We start from the raw sequence: 14,934 nt of genomic DNA on the forward strand, positions 1-14,934 counted from the left end.
AATCATGAGGCAAATCAAAAGTAGAGTTTTGTTAGTAATGATAAAAAAAATCAAAACATTTATGGGAGTTTGAAGAATGAAGATAGTACATTGTATTTGAGCAGTATATATCTGTCAATTGACATCGAGGTTCCATTCCAGCCCAGGCAGCTGTAATGTAATGGTCTGAGTGCCTGAGATTTTGAAAGTTTTAACTAATATGTTGATGACAATGAATGCATAAAATAATCCTGGTTGTACGTTAGGAATAATTGATGTAAATCAGCACGCTTGCTCAGTGTGGAAATTGGAAATGTCATGTCATCTGCATTGCTAGTGACTGCATTTTCAAATAATTAATTGAAATGCATGGGAATATCCTGAGATTTGTGGCAAGATGTAGTGTAAACATGAGCTCAGTCCTCCTTTGGGAACTTTTTTAGTGGAGTTGAAGTTCATATTTGTTCGACAGAGTGGGAAGAACTTTAATCCAGTTACATCTGTTGCCTAACCTGGACATTGCTGACATTGGATGATTAGATATTGAAAGTGTTAGACATTCCATTATCCAGGTATTAACTCTTCCACTTCCCAACAACACATGCACCCATCTTCATTCTTTTCTCTCTCTCTCTCAAGTTCAGGTCAAACAGACGTTCACACACTCCCTTTATACATTCTCATTTAAGGATGTGTTTTCACTGATTTCAGAGGGTTAGAATGTAGTTAGCAAGAGGATAGGGAAACTTAGAAATCTAACAAAACTGCCATGAGCGAAAATGAAGATTCACCACCATGTGGCTTTTTGCACAATGGAAGCAATGTAGGTTAAAATAAAATCTTTGATGCTGGACTATGCTCCATGGTAAATTCAAAGATGCACAACTAAAAGCCTACAAAGAGGAGAAAGTGCAATAAAATTAGTATAAGTATATATAATGTATACATGGTAAACTTGAAAAAATATCATAAACTTCAGGACAAGGTGGTGACATACTGAAAATATAAAAGTAAAGATCAAGACTTACAAGTCCATAGGTTACTACTCCTTATAAAAGAGAGACAGCTGGTGGTGGTTTATCCTGAGGGTCATTACACCTCTGGCAAGAGGAGTGGTTGAGTACAAGAATCTCATGGTAACCTCAGCCATTGCAGGGGTTGAACCCATGATGTTGGCATCACTCTGCATTGCAAGCAAGCCAGCTATCCAGCCAAATGAGCTAAACCAACCCCACTGTACTAGTAATCCAGAGGCCCAGGATAATCCTGTGAATACAGGGATTTGATTCTCATCATGTCATCTGGTGGAATTTAAATCGGAAAGAGGCAATTATGTGAAATTGTGACCATAATTAAGTCAGCCATTCAGTGATCTTACTGAACGGCAAAGAGGGCATACTCCTAGTTTTTATGTTCATCGGGATTTCTGCATCTTTGGAAAACTTCCCTTTTGAGTGAACTATTATCCCAGGCCCCATCCACTTCTGTGGTGCCACTTGAAGAAGTCGGTTATCCTTTTTTCAGGCAACATTCTTCATCCAAACAATATCACAATAATAGATTAACTGGTATTTAATTTCATTGTTGTTGCTGCTTTCTCTTCCTTCATTTACTTTCCTCTCGATCATAACCTGAATGCATCTTTAGGTTTTATCTCACAACATAATGTTCTACTCAGCGTGTCATTGCTTGATACTGGGGAGATCAGATATTTGAGGAGAAAGATAGGTGGTCTTTCAAAACTACGTTGGACAGCTTATACTGGTTTATAGGTCGTCACCTACTGTTGGGAATCCAAGAAACATTGAATATTTGTATAAGGAGTCTTGCTGTTTTGTGACATCATCTCACTCTTAGCTGGGAAAACTAAACTATATTTTGTCAACAGTAACCCATTAGTCCATTTGTAATCAAGTAATGAAGAAGGATTGGTATCAGTCACATGGTGATGGAGGAGAATACTCTGGCATTATCACAGCCTCTGCTAGTATACTTCAAGTAAATCTGTACAAGTGCTAGGTTCTGAGAGCTGGAAGAGGTTAAGCATTTTCACCTGCTCCTTTCAGCTAAAATTCCAGTCAATGAGAATTAATGGAAAAGCATTTGACCCATTTCATTAGCTCCTGTGAACCTGAAATCTCATCCTATCCTTACAATTTTTGCGACATGACATCAATCATCAGTTTCTTACAATTTTTTGTCATAGCATGGTGCCTTTCTTGTTCATGAGGCGTCCAATAAATCATTAAAAATATGCCCACAACTAAACAAAATTGGCCTTACAAGTATTACCAAAGCAGTCCATTCGTAAAAACAAATCTTAACCCCTTTTCTGAAGTTGCACGAATTCATTATTTTTCGTGGAATGTGACTATTTCTCATTGGTTTTTACATGGAATGTTTTGAAAATATTGAAGTTGAGTGATCCTTTTCTTACCTGACATTATTTGAATGAACTCTTCAGTGGCAGTTACTCGGTAATGGACAAAAGGAAACTTTTGTGCTGTGCATTTTCTTTCATTCAACTTTGCAGCTCAGGGATGCTGTGACCAACTATGCTACACCAACTGGAATTTCAATTGTGGTTGGATCTGTATTGTACTGAATGGTGATTTGCAGAGTTGTATCTTCGAATAACTTAAGAATCTTCTTTTGTTTTCAGTTTCATTGGAGGTATTCTTAAAATAATATGCACAGGCCTCCTATTGCCAGTAACAAGCTTTGTGCAAACTTTCAAATAGTTATCCTGAAAAATTCAGGTATTGCAGTTTCTACTGTGAATTTCTATTTTACTCAATGGTTTGTATTGTTCATTGATATTAATGAATCTCATCTTCATTGCCTTTTTCTTTACCTTTTAAAATAATTAATTCAGCATGTTTTTTTTATTCTTTCTTCTCCCATAAATTATATATGCTCGGGACCTTTAACCACCCTTGTCTGCCTCCTCTTGTGAATATGAATGATCTGATGGCACATTTGTGAAAGTGTAGTAGTTGTACCTCATCAATCACTCCATCCAATTTACTCACTTCTCTTTTGAAGCAGCTGACTTTGGAGTTCAGGCTTCACTGATGATGAAAGGTGAAGTTATTCCTCGAGAGAAATATCTTGTTGATGCTTGTGTTTGGATGGAAATTTTTATTGGCTATCTGGGTGCAAGTTTAAATTTTGTTTCTATTCTTTGGGGTAGGAGAGAAAAGGGCATGTTGTGGGTCATTCATTCAATGTCTCCAACTTCTGAGCAGTGTGGAGCAATGTAGTTGAGCTGGTCTGGATGTTCTATTGTGGATAGCAAATTATATCTAATTGCCATTATACTACCTGCTTCACTGTAGAAAATTGCATTTCAGCTCTGCTGCTGAAACCTCTAAGGCAACAATGTCATGATATCCATGGTATACCATGTTCTGAAGTAACTTAGAGAAACTACAGATTTTAGTATCCATACAATGTATACATCACAAGAGACTACCTTACTTTCTTTAATTAGATTGTTCTTTCGAAGTGGTGAAACTGAAGAGCAGTCTTTCTAATCAGTTTATTATCAATTTTTAATAAACTAAAATAGTCAAGGAAATAGACAGTCCCATGTGGTGCAAAGTCTGTCTCCAGCCAGATATCAGATGCTATTTGTCTGAGTCAGGCCATTGCAAATTGCAGGAAAACCAAATGCTCCACAGTGGGAGAGGGCAGTATGAAACAAGATGTGCCAAAGTACTGGAGGATAATATTAAACAAGAACCACTATGGTAGGCAAGGGCAGTGTGAAGACATCAACGTGAAGGAACAGAGTGGCAAATCCAAGGAAACAATTGGTGGGAGACATAACCAGCTTCAGCTCAGTCATGCTATTGAATGAGACTCGGAAGTTGGGGTCCAACTTTCCTTCATGTCCATCATGATTTCCACAGTAAAAAGAAATAAAGTGTGCATTTGAAAACAATTTATTTACAGCACAGCTTACAGTCACATGGCGACTTTAATGTAAGAAAATATTTTTTTAATGTGTCTCTTTACTGATTAGCCAAGGATTATTATTAATGGCTATCCATCAGGTTTTGTGCTATCATATTATCAAAGGATTTACCACATTTTAGGTACAAGGAGATTTTTTTTTTTAGCTTTTTTTGCTTGACTTCTGTCGGACTGTGCAGTAGTATTTTCTCATTAATGTTCTTACGTCCAGTCCTCTTGTAAAACAAAGGCTACCATTTCAGTGGGAAAACATCAACACAGATTTATTGAGCCAAGTTACCTGCTAATGTGCTGCATGTTCCACGCACTTGGCTACATAGTAAGATAACAGCCTATGGTGTATGGGGTAGTGTATTTGCATAGATAGAGGATTGGTTAACTAATAGAAGACTGAGAGTTGAGGTGATGGGGTCATTTTCAAAGGTGTAACTAGTGGAGTGTCTGAGGAATCAGTGCTGGAGCCACAATTGTTTACATAATGTACGTTAAGAACTTGGATGAGGAAGATCAAAATACTGTAGCTGTGTTTGGGCATGACACAAAAACAGATGGGAAGGCAAGGATGATGGTAACACACAGATTCTGCAAAAGTTAATTGAGTGAGCAAAAACTTGACAAATGGAATATAATGTGGGAAATATATCAGGTTTGTCAGGAAGAATAAAGGAGATGAATATTATTTGAATGGAAGAAGACTTTTTGAACAAAAGCTACAGAAACTCTAATGGTGGATTTGCGAGTCCTTGTCCATTAATCACAAAAAGCTATCCCAAGTTTAACCGATTTAGTGGGGAAGGCAAATGGAATTTTGGCTTTTATTTCAAAGGGAATAGCATAAAAAAAGTAGGGAGGTTTGCTGAGACTATACAAGGCATCAGTCAGTCCACAGCTGGAATACTGTGAACAGCTTTTGATCCCCTTCTCTGAGGAAAGCTATGCTGGCATTGGTGGCAGTCCAGAGAAGGTTCACTAGGCTGTTACCAGGTATGGAGGAACAGTCTTAAGAGAAGAGGTTGAGTTGATTATTATGTACTCATTGTAATATAGAAGAATGAGAGGCAATCTTATTGAAACATAGAGGATTCTTAATGGATTCAACAGGGTAGCTGCAGAAAGGTGGATCCTCCTTGTGGGAGAGTCTAGAATTGGAGGACATAATTTCAGAATAAGGGGTGCCCATTTAAAACAGAGATGAGGAGGAATTTCTTCTTTGTGGTTTGTGAATCAGTAGAATTCTTTACCGCAGGGGGCTGTTAAGGCTGGGTCATTTAATATATACAAGGCTGAAATTGATTTTTATTCTATAAGGGAATCATGGACCATGTGGCAAAAACAGGAAAGTGAAGTGGAAGGTTATCAGGTCAGTCATGATTTCACTGAATGGTGAAGCTAACTCGATGGGCTGAATGGCCTACTTCTACTCTTATTGCTTTCTCTGCAGTGTTGTGACTTTATGCCTGCATGCCACTGCACAGCATGTGTTTAACACGTATTGTGCTTAAAAAGAAACAAATTAAGACCAGGTGTTTATCAAAGAAAAGAAGATGGTTTAGTCAGGGAAATAGACATTGTACTCTATGGCCAGGATTCAGTAGAGTGATGTCAGCCTGATGTCCCAGTTAGGAAATTTCATCTGGCTGTAGAGGAATTTGAGTAGGAGGGGAAAGTTCCAGTAGTTGTGGTCCATGTAGGTACCAATGTTACAAGTAGCAAGAGGAAAGTTATTCTGCTGAGGGAAAATGTGTACTTAACACTAACTTAAAAAACAGAACCAAAAAGGTTAGGATCTCCAGATACTGTCTGAACGATGAGTTAATTGGCACGTGGTCAACAAGATTGAAGAGGTAAATGCATGAGGAAAGATTGATGAAGAACTGAGTTAAAAGTTATGGGATATTATCACAGTACTGGGGTAAGATGGGCCGGGCCCCACCTGAATCATGCTGGGACCAGAGTCCTATGTCGGCAAACAGGAGGTTGGAAGAACACAGCACGCCAGGCATCCTGGCAAATTACGTAACTGGGGCTATCAATAGGGCTTTAAACTGAATTGTGTGTGTATCGGGGTTCAGTTGGATGGAAAAGTGTAGCAAAAGTCACAGTGGGAGAGGGCTCAGGAGAGGTAATTGATGTTTCCAGCATGAGGAATCGGGCAGAGAGTATGGAAAGGGTCAGGAATCTAGCTTTCATATAGCAGATAAGGTGACAACTATGAGAAAGGGGACAGCCAATATAGTAATGTAAAAGAAGATTGCAAGAGTTTTTATTTTGCATCTTAAAGGTAAGAAACAGGCATTGGTGAACATTGAACTGCTGGAAATGAGACTAGAAAAGTAGCACTGAGGAAAAAAGAAATTGCAGAGGAATTGAAAAGGTATTTACATCAATCTTCATGTTGGAAGTCAGTAGCATACCAAAACTTCAAGAAATTCAGGAGCTTTGTGGCCATCACAAAGGATAATATGCTGGGGAAGCTGACAGGTCTGCAGGTGGGTAAATCACCCAGACTAGATGGACTAACCCCAGGGGTCTCAAGGCGATAGCGGAGGATATTGTGGAGGTACAGGTGGTGATCTAGTCGGAATCATCGGAGTCGGGGAGGGCCCAAAGGAATGGAAAACTGCCGATGTAACATCTCTACTTAAAAAGGGAGGGAGGCAGAAGACAGGAAACTGTGGGCCGGTTAGCCTGACCTCGGCCATGGATAAAATTTTAGAGTTTGTTATTCAGAATGACATTGTGGAGTACTTGGAGGTGCGTGGCAAAATAAGTCTGAGTCAGAACGGATTTGTCAAAGGGAGTTCATGCCTGAGGGATGTGTCAGAATTCTTTGAGGGTATTGCGAGCAAGTTAGACAAAGGAGAGCCAGTGCACGTAATCTGTTTGGATTTCCAGAAGGCCTTTGACAAGGTGCTGCAAAGGAGGCTGCTAAATAAGGTAAGAGCCCATGGTGTTAGGGGCAGGTACTGGTATAGATGGAGGATTGTCTGACAGCAGAAGGCAGAGACTGGGAATAAGGGAGTCTTTTTCAGTATAGCGGCCGGTAACTAGTGAAGTTTCACAGAGGTCAGTGTGGGGACCACAACTATGTCCTACCAATTCAAGTTTAACCCATTATTCCTACTCTCTGCCTCCAACCAAGTCCTTGAATTTCAACTTGATCAAATAGTACTATATTTATTAATTGCCTTCTGGCAGGTCTATTTGCATAACATCCATGCCATTCACCTGTCCACTACTTCAATCACCTCTCCAAAAATTCAATCAGATTCCTCAGACATGACTGACTCTTCACAAATCCATGCTGACTTCCTTGGTTCAGCTAAAAAAAAAAATCCAGTGTTCAGTCACTTTTTCCTTAATTATAGACTTTAGAAATTTCTGACAAAAGATATTAAGTCAACTAGTCTATCGTTTCTTCTCTTATTTTTCTTAACCAGTGGAATGGAACTGATTTGCTGATTCATAAAAGGAACATACTACTGCTTCTGTGCAGCACATTATTGAGTCAACTTTTTCTGTAATTAATTTTCTACCTGCTTAGCCTACTGAAATATGAATATAAAATAAGCCCCTTTGCACTGAGATACCAAGCAAAGGAGCTGCAGCAATTTCTGGCTGAATTTTAATCCAGCTTGAGTTCATAAAATAGCTCAGAAGGAGACCATTCAGCCCATCATGCCTGTATTGATTCCCTGAACAAGCTAATAATTTGTCCTTTTCTCATGCTGTCATCCCATCATTCAGAAAAAAATATTTTTATGCCAAATCCAATTTCCTTTTGAAAATTACTATTAAATCTGCTTCCACCACTCTGAATCAGGTTGGTTGCAATCTCATGTTTCAGTGGAAACTATAAATTGAGTTGTCTTTTGTTCAAGAGGCACAGTAGGAGAGAAAGATCTCCTTTGCATTGAGTAATACAAAAATATTATCCATAACAAAACCAGTTGTCATTTCGCTTAAGTACCTCATTGCCTGCTTTTGGCATTGGCATGACAGAAATGGTTGTGCAGAGTACCTTATTGTCAGTAAAAGACCAATTGCAGCAGAGCTTTGGTGGAACAATAGAAAGGACTGTATTTAAGATGTCAGCATGGATACGCTGCATGAAAAAATCCAATTCCTCTGAGAATAGGTATGCCACTTGTATAAAGCAAAAGTTAAAAAGCGCCAAGTCCTTTAAGTTAAAATAAAACATGCCTTGTCATTGAATTCCAAAATTTGTAATTCCCTGTGTGCAGTGCAAGTCACCCTTTGCTGCTTTCACAAACCTATTAATTAACTTGAAAGCAAACCTCTTTGTTCATTTGCATTAGCAGAAATCATTCTGCTGGAATCCTAGTTAGCTCGAAAGCACCATGAGGCACAATGAGTTCCATCTCTACTAATCAATGTATCCAAGAAAAAGATTGCAAGTAAAACCAAACTCTCGATATCAATCTGATGAAGGTTTTTGACACAGTCAGTTGGGAAGCTATCTAGAAGATTGCAGGCTTTGCCAGCTGCCTATAGGTTGTGAGGCATCTCCATGATGAAATTAATGCAGCAGTTCCTCATTGATTTAGAATTTGATGCCTTTCCTGTCAAACCCGGTGTCCAGCATGGATGTGTCCTTGCACCAGGCTTTTTTCTTTATTGTCCTCATGGCCTTCTTTGACATGTCGTCTCGCACACAGGACCCAGATTGAGTACAGGTTGGACAGGACAATTTTTGACTTCCAAAGATTAAAAGTAAAGTCCACAGTCTTATGCATGAACCTGATAGACCTCTAGTATATGGATGACTGTATTACTCTGCTACACACTGAAAAGCTACAGGTCACTCTTCATTTGTTTAAACGCATTCAGTTTTCCCTACAGCTGCACCTAAATGCCAGTAAAATGAAATTATGCCTCTAGACTAAACCAGGACTTGTACCAAGCACCTACCCCACCAATACAGCTGCAGGATGCCACCTGGAGGCAGTCAATTACTACTATTTTAGTAGCAACATCTCTGTTTGGGATCATTGTATTGCCAATACCTGAGTAAGCACAAGACCTAGTAACAATTCTACCTCTGGAAGATTTAACACCTCACCTCGATGGCCCATCACACAAACAGGAGCATCATGCACAAAGCGTGTGTCCAGAGCTAAGCACAATCTACTCCCATCTCACAACTGGTCACAGATCACATGATGGCCAATGGAAGTATCTCAAAGATACCCTGAAAGCTTACTTGAAGAAGACTGACTTTGAACTGGAAAGAGGGTTCACTGGACTACCTATGAAGGTGTAACTGGTTTTGAAGCAAGGCTATGGTGGGGGAAACAATGCTGTAGTGGTATTATCGGTAGACCATTAATCCAGAGATCCAGGTAATAATTTGTTTTTTTTTATACTCATTTACGGCATGAGGGAGTCACTGGCTAAGCCAGCATTTATTGCCTATCCCTAATTGTCCAGAGGGCAGTTAAGTGTCAACCACATTGCTATGGGTCTGAAGTCACATGTACGCCAGAATGGTAAGGATGGCAGATTTCTTCCCTAAAGGATATTAGTGCACCAGATCGGTAACCCAGCTTCAAACCTTCCTGAAGAAGGGCCTGTGCCCGAAACGTCGAATCTCCTGTTCCCTGGATGCTGCCTGACCTGCTGTGCTGTTCCAGCAATAAAGTTTCAACCAGGTTCAAACCTTGCCATGGTCGGTTGTGCAATTTAGATTCAGTTTTTTAAAAAGATTTCTGTGATTAAGAATCTAATGATAATCATGAAAGCTTTGTTGATTGTCAGAATAACCCATCTGGTTCACTAATACCCTGAGGGAAGGAAACTGCCATCTTTTCCTTTTCTGGTCGACTCCAGACCCACACTGATATGGATGACTTTTGGTTGTCCTCTGCGCAATTAAGTATCAGCGATAAATGCACATTCCATGAATGATTTTTAAGTGCAAGAGCAACGAGGAAGATCAAGCGTGCAATCCCCTCATCAACCATGGACAATCTGCTGTTACGCAATCTGTATTTTGTACTTTTTCTAAAAAAATTCTCCCAGAACTTTTATTTGCCTTTTTCCACCACTCATACTTTCACTGACATCTCACCTATTTCCTACTGCCTCTCTCATCCTTTCAGTCCCTTTCCATCTCTTTTTCTTCTGGAACTCCATTGCAAGCATCCACCTCACTTCAAGGGGCTGCCAAGACAGTGATAGAAAAGCGTTCCTAGTCTGCTGAATAACTGAGTCATACGCTTATCAACTTTTCTCCAAGTCAAATCTTCACAGTTAATTTCTGAGTTGTTACAAGATTTTGACTGACTCATTGACTGTTTGTGCCCCCTGCTGTTTCCAGCCGATCTAGAATCGATATTTGACTCTGTATCTCTCTGCAGATTATGATGGTTGGGATAGAGGGTAGTCACTGCTAAGGAAGTGTATCCCATTGAGTACTGGGAGCATTTAGGATCCTGTCAGTGTAATTGATTATTGCAGTGTACAATACTGCAGACAGGTGAGACTTCATGATGTGGAACAAATCAGTACCAATTGCAGTTCCCCTCAGAGATGCTGCTTGGATTTAGGCTTCCTTTCCTGACATATTGATTTATATATTTGTGACCAGACCTTAATGAATAATGCCCATCATGGGTCAGTGGGTGCCCCTGCTGAATAAGCCTTGTCAGAACAAGGCGGAAAATGAACAATGCTTTAAAAATCTAAGCTGTAAACTTAATAGAATGTGGAGGGCAAAAAGGGGAAGGTCAGTTACCACCAGTGTAGTTAAGACTAAGCAAATATTTGATCCCACCTATCTGCCAGCAAGTGAGCTAAAAAAAAGTTGTTGAACAAGAATTCAGATGAAAATGTTTATTTATTCTGCATCATTAAAATATGCAAGCCCCTTTCCTCACTGTGAACCATTAAGTTAGTTGGTAAATGCCTCAGAAGCTGCATTGTATATGAGTAATACGTTTGACAACATCATGGAATCTGTATCTGATGGTACTTAAAGCAGAGACTCAATTATGTTTTGCCATCATGAGATAGGAATTTTATTTCCACCACCTCCAGAGCTCTGAAGGATCCAAATAACTTTCCACCATTGTTTAGGCTGGTGCTTCTGGATTGAGTATTCAGTTACATAGGTTTTAGCATAGAAATTCACCCAAAATGTGATCGTGGTATCGAATTCTATTTTCAACCTTTTGGCGTCAATCTCTTAAAAGCAATGTGACTGAAATGTGGTCCAGCAATTCAGTTGAATCCTCATCTTGAGGGGAAAAGCAATAATATTGTTTATTTCTCTTTTATTTCATCAAGTTGAACAGCCACGAACTGCTTGCTGCATGCCATGGATGTACCAAAACAAAAATAGGCTTAGAATTTACAGCACAGAAACAGTCCCTTTGCCCCACTGGTCTATACCCCACATGAACTTTCTCCATGCTACTTCTTTTGATCTTATCAACATATTCTTCTGTTCACTTCTTCCTGATGTAATTAACCAGTTTCCCCTGAAATTCCTCAGTGTTATTCATCTCAGCTATTCCCTGTGCTAATATCTACATTCTAATTACTCTCTGGATAAAGAAGTTTCTGTTGGATTTCCCATTGGATTTAGCAAACATTTTCATAATTTAAGCCATTTGAAAATAAAGGATAATTAGCTTGTGAAATACACTTGTGTCCTCCTCATTCTTCTCTATTTTCTAATTCATTTATGGGATGTGAGCTCGACTGGGCCATTGTTTGTTTGCTCATCCCTAGATGTCCTTGCGCAGGTGGTAGTAACCTGCCGTCTTGAATCACTGCAGTTCATTTGGTGTAGTTTGACCCACACTGAGGAAGCTCCAGGATTTTATTCAAATAATACTGAAGGAATAGTGATATATTTCCAAGTCAGGATAGCAAGTGGCCTGGAGGGGAACTTGCAAGTGATGTTCACATGTATCTGCTACCCTTGTCCTAGGTAGTAGCTGTTTTGGGTTTAGAAGGTGCTGTCTAAGCAATCTGTGAATTTCTGCAGTAGATCTTGTAGATGGTAGACAGATATTTCTCACTGCTCAGAAGTTAAGGAGGTGGTCTTATTGCAGGTTTGCTTTTGAATTCATTGATAAGTGTGTGATAGCAATGCAGGATGACTTGGCATACTCTCTCTTTCTGGAGACGAGACTCATCTCCCCTCCACATCACTCTGTGATAGGCCATGATAGTCAAGCTCACTAATTGATCTGTATTTTTCTATGCCAACTATTATCGTCCCCTATCTGTCATAATCTTCATATTTTTTCTTGAACAGACTAAATTCACTTGAGAGTTCGTAGTAGAATGGTTCTAAATTCAAGAATCATCATGTAGCACCTCTGCCAAGCAGCCCATGCTAATTTGTACCAAGTACACTAGTTCAAACACCAGATTTAGCAAGCACTGGGTGTTAGAATTAATGCAATGAAAGAAGAGCATTAGACTTTCCTGACCTAACAAAAGTAGGTTATATTATGCCCAAGTAGTTTCCAAAAGAATTATGAAGTAGAAGGACATAAAATGGTGCATGAAAATATTGATTGTACTGCTTTGGTTTATATGAATATGTTTATTGAAAATCAATACACTCAATATATTATTTTGTACACTAATGTGTCTCTATTAAGGAACTTAGAGTGTAGGCATCATCTCAAAACTGCATATGTGGTCATGCTGCCACAGTAATTAGACATTGAACAATTGCTTCCCCACAATAGGAAGATAACGAAGATTTGGGGTGGGAGAATGTGAGACTGAGTAGCCACCTCCTAACCACACTTGTTTCTCTTCAAGTTGAAATGGACTGATGCTGATGAGGTTTAGCGGCAGGATTCTTGTTCCTGTGAGCACAATAACTATATAGACTGAGAAGAAAACAGAACGATTTCTTGCACTTGGGGCACTAACATCATGATGCATTGTGCACTAGTTGACCAAGGAAGCACATGCTTAAACAAGTTAGAAGCAACTTGAGGCCTGATTTATCAAAGGTATTCCTCATAAAAGTGAAAGTATTAGCATAAATTTCCAAATAAGATAGAGGAAACTACAGAATTGTAATTCGTTCCTCAGGGTAGTGTCCTAAGCCCAAAGATCTTTAGCTGCATCATCAATGACACACTGAGACACACAGAGAGAGATACATACAGAAGCTAAAGCAGTCCCTCAGGAAATGCGAAAAGACTTGAAAAGATCCGAGGTTTGGGCTGACAGGTGGCAAGTAACTCATGTCACATAAATAGCAGGCAATGACCAATAAGAGACAATCTAATCAACGCCCCTTCACATACAATGATGTTACCATCACTGAAACCCCACTATCAATATCCTGAGGGTTTCCATTGACCAGAAATTCAGCTATGTTTGCTATATAAGCACAGTGGATACAAGAGCGGATCAGGGATTAGGAATACTGCAGTGAGTAACTCACCACCTGACTCTCCAAAGCCTGTCCACCATCCACAAGGCACATATCAGGGGAATGTGATAATATAGGCCTCACTTGTCTGGATGAGTGCAGCTCCAACAACAGTCAAAAAGCTTGACACCATCTAGGAGAAATCAGCCCATTTGATTGGCATCACATCTACTCCCTCCACTGCTGACTTTCAGGAGCAGTAGTCTGTACTATCTACAAGATGCATTGCAAAAATTCATCCAAGATCCTGAGACAACACCTTCCAAACCCATAACCACAAAGGCAGCAGATACATGGGAACACCATCGCCACTGCCATACCCCTCCAAGCCACTCACCATCCTGATATAATTGCAGTTCCTTCAGTCGCTGGTCAGAATCTTCAAATTTTCTCCCTAACAGCATTGTGGGTCAACCTGCAGTACATGGACTATAGTGATGCAAGCTCACCACTTTCTTCAAGGCAATGGGGTATGGGCAATAAATGCTGGCCAGTCAGCGGGGCCCATGTCCCATGACTGAATAAAAAAATTTAAGGACTAATTATATCGGGAATTGCAAGCATTCTTACATGTCTAAGCTAAGAGACATTTCTCTGTGTTATATGAATCTTAATAATGAGAAGTCCTTCTACAGTTGAAGAATTCATCCATCGTATAAGAAGTAGGACAATAATAATCACTTCACTGCATTTCCTTCCTATTTTGTACCTTCCTCAAATACATTTTCTTGGAAAAAGGTTATTATCAAGGAACTCATGTCAAAATGAATATAACTAACAAATAATTACTGAATGAAATTCGTGATCCATCAAAAACTTTTTAAATCGATTACAAGTGCTGCAATATCTTTAACAATAGCTTCTAATATATTCACTATCACAAATGCAAAGCCAACTTTTAATTCGCTTCCAAAGTTCCATCTTCCTCCCTTTCTCTGTTTTCCTATCTAATGGAACCGTACCAAAATCTAGGGAATCCTGAAAATTAAACCTAATGCAGAGCAATCTCACTAACTACAACTTGTAAGACATCAGGATGAGGTCCATCAGGACCAGGGAACTTTTCAACATGCAGCTCCAGCAATTTGCTCACCTCCTTGGTGTTTGCAGTTATCCCAACTCACTTCCTCTAGTACCTACTTTATTATCTCTCTTCCTTTTTAAATGTTTATAGACTTCTAACGAGCTGTTTGTATATTTCTAGCTAGCTTTCTCTCATAATCTAGTTTTTCCTTCCTGTTACTCTTCTAATAATCTTTTTATTGTTCTTTATATACTGACCAATCTCATGACCTGCCTCATATCTTTGAAACAATACACTTTTTCATTAAGTTTGAGACTGTCTTTGGCTTTTTTAAGTTCAATATAGATGGTGGGTCCTACCGTGAAATTTTTTTTTCTCATTCAAATATGCCAAATTTCTATATTCTCATATATCCCCTTAAATGTCACCTCATCTCTATTGACCTATCCTTTTACATTATTAGCCAGTTCACTTATGTTAGCTCTCCTTTTGAGTCATCGTAATTGCCTTTGTTTAAATTTGA

At 39.2% G+C, this 14,934-nt stretch overlaps 1 protein-coding gene across 1 annotated transcript in view; it reads left to right on the top strand.

The window, feature by feature from the left end:
• exoc4 (exocyst complex component 4) overlaps positions 1–14,934 on the top strand; it is a 604,047-nt gene that overhangs the window by 451,758 nt on the left and 137,355 nt on the right. The gene's annotated exons all lie outside the window — the stretch shown is intronic.

This window comes from Chiloscyllium plagiosum, unplaced genomic scaffold (genome assembly GCF_037043375.1).
Source record: "Chiloscyllium plagiosum isolate Xiang-an unplaced genomic scaffold, Cpla_swu_hap1 HiC_scaffold_23, whole genome shotgun sequence".
Taxonomy (NCBI): domain Eukaryota; kingdom Metazoa; phylum Chordata; class Chondrichthyes; order Orectolobiformes; family Hemiscylliidae; genus Chiloscyllium; species Chiloscyllium plagiosum.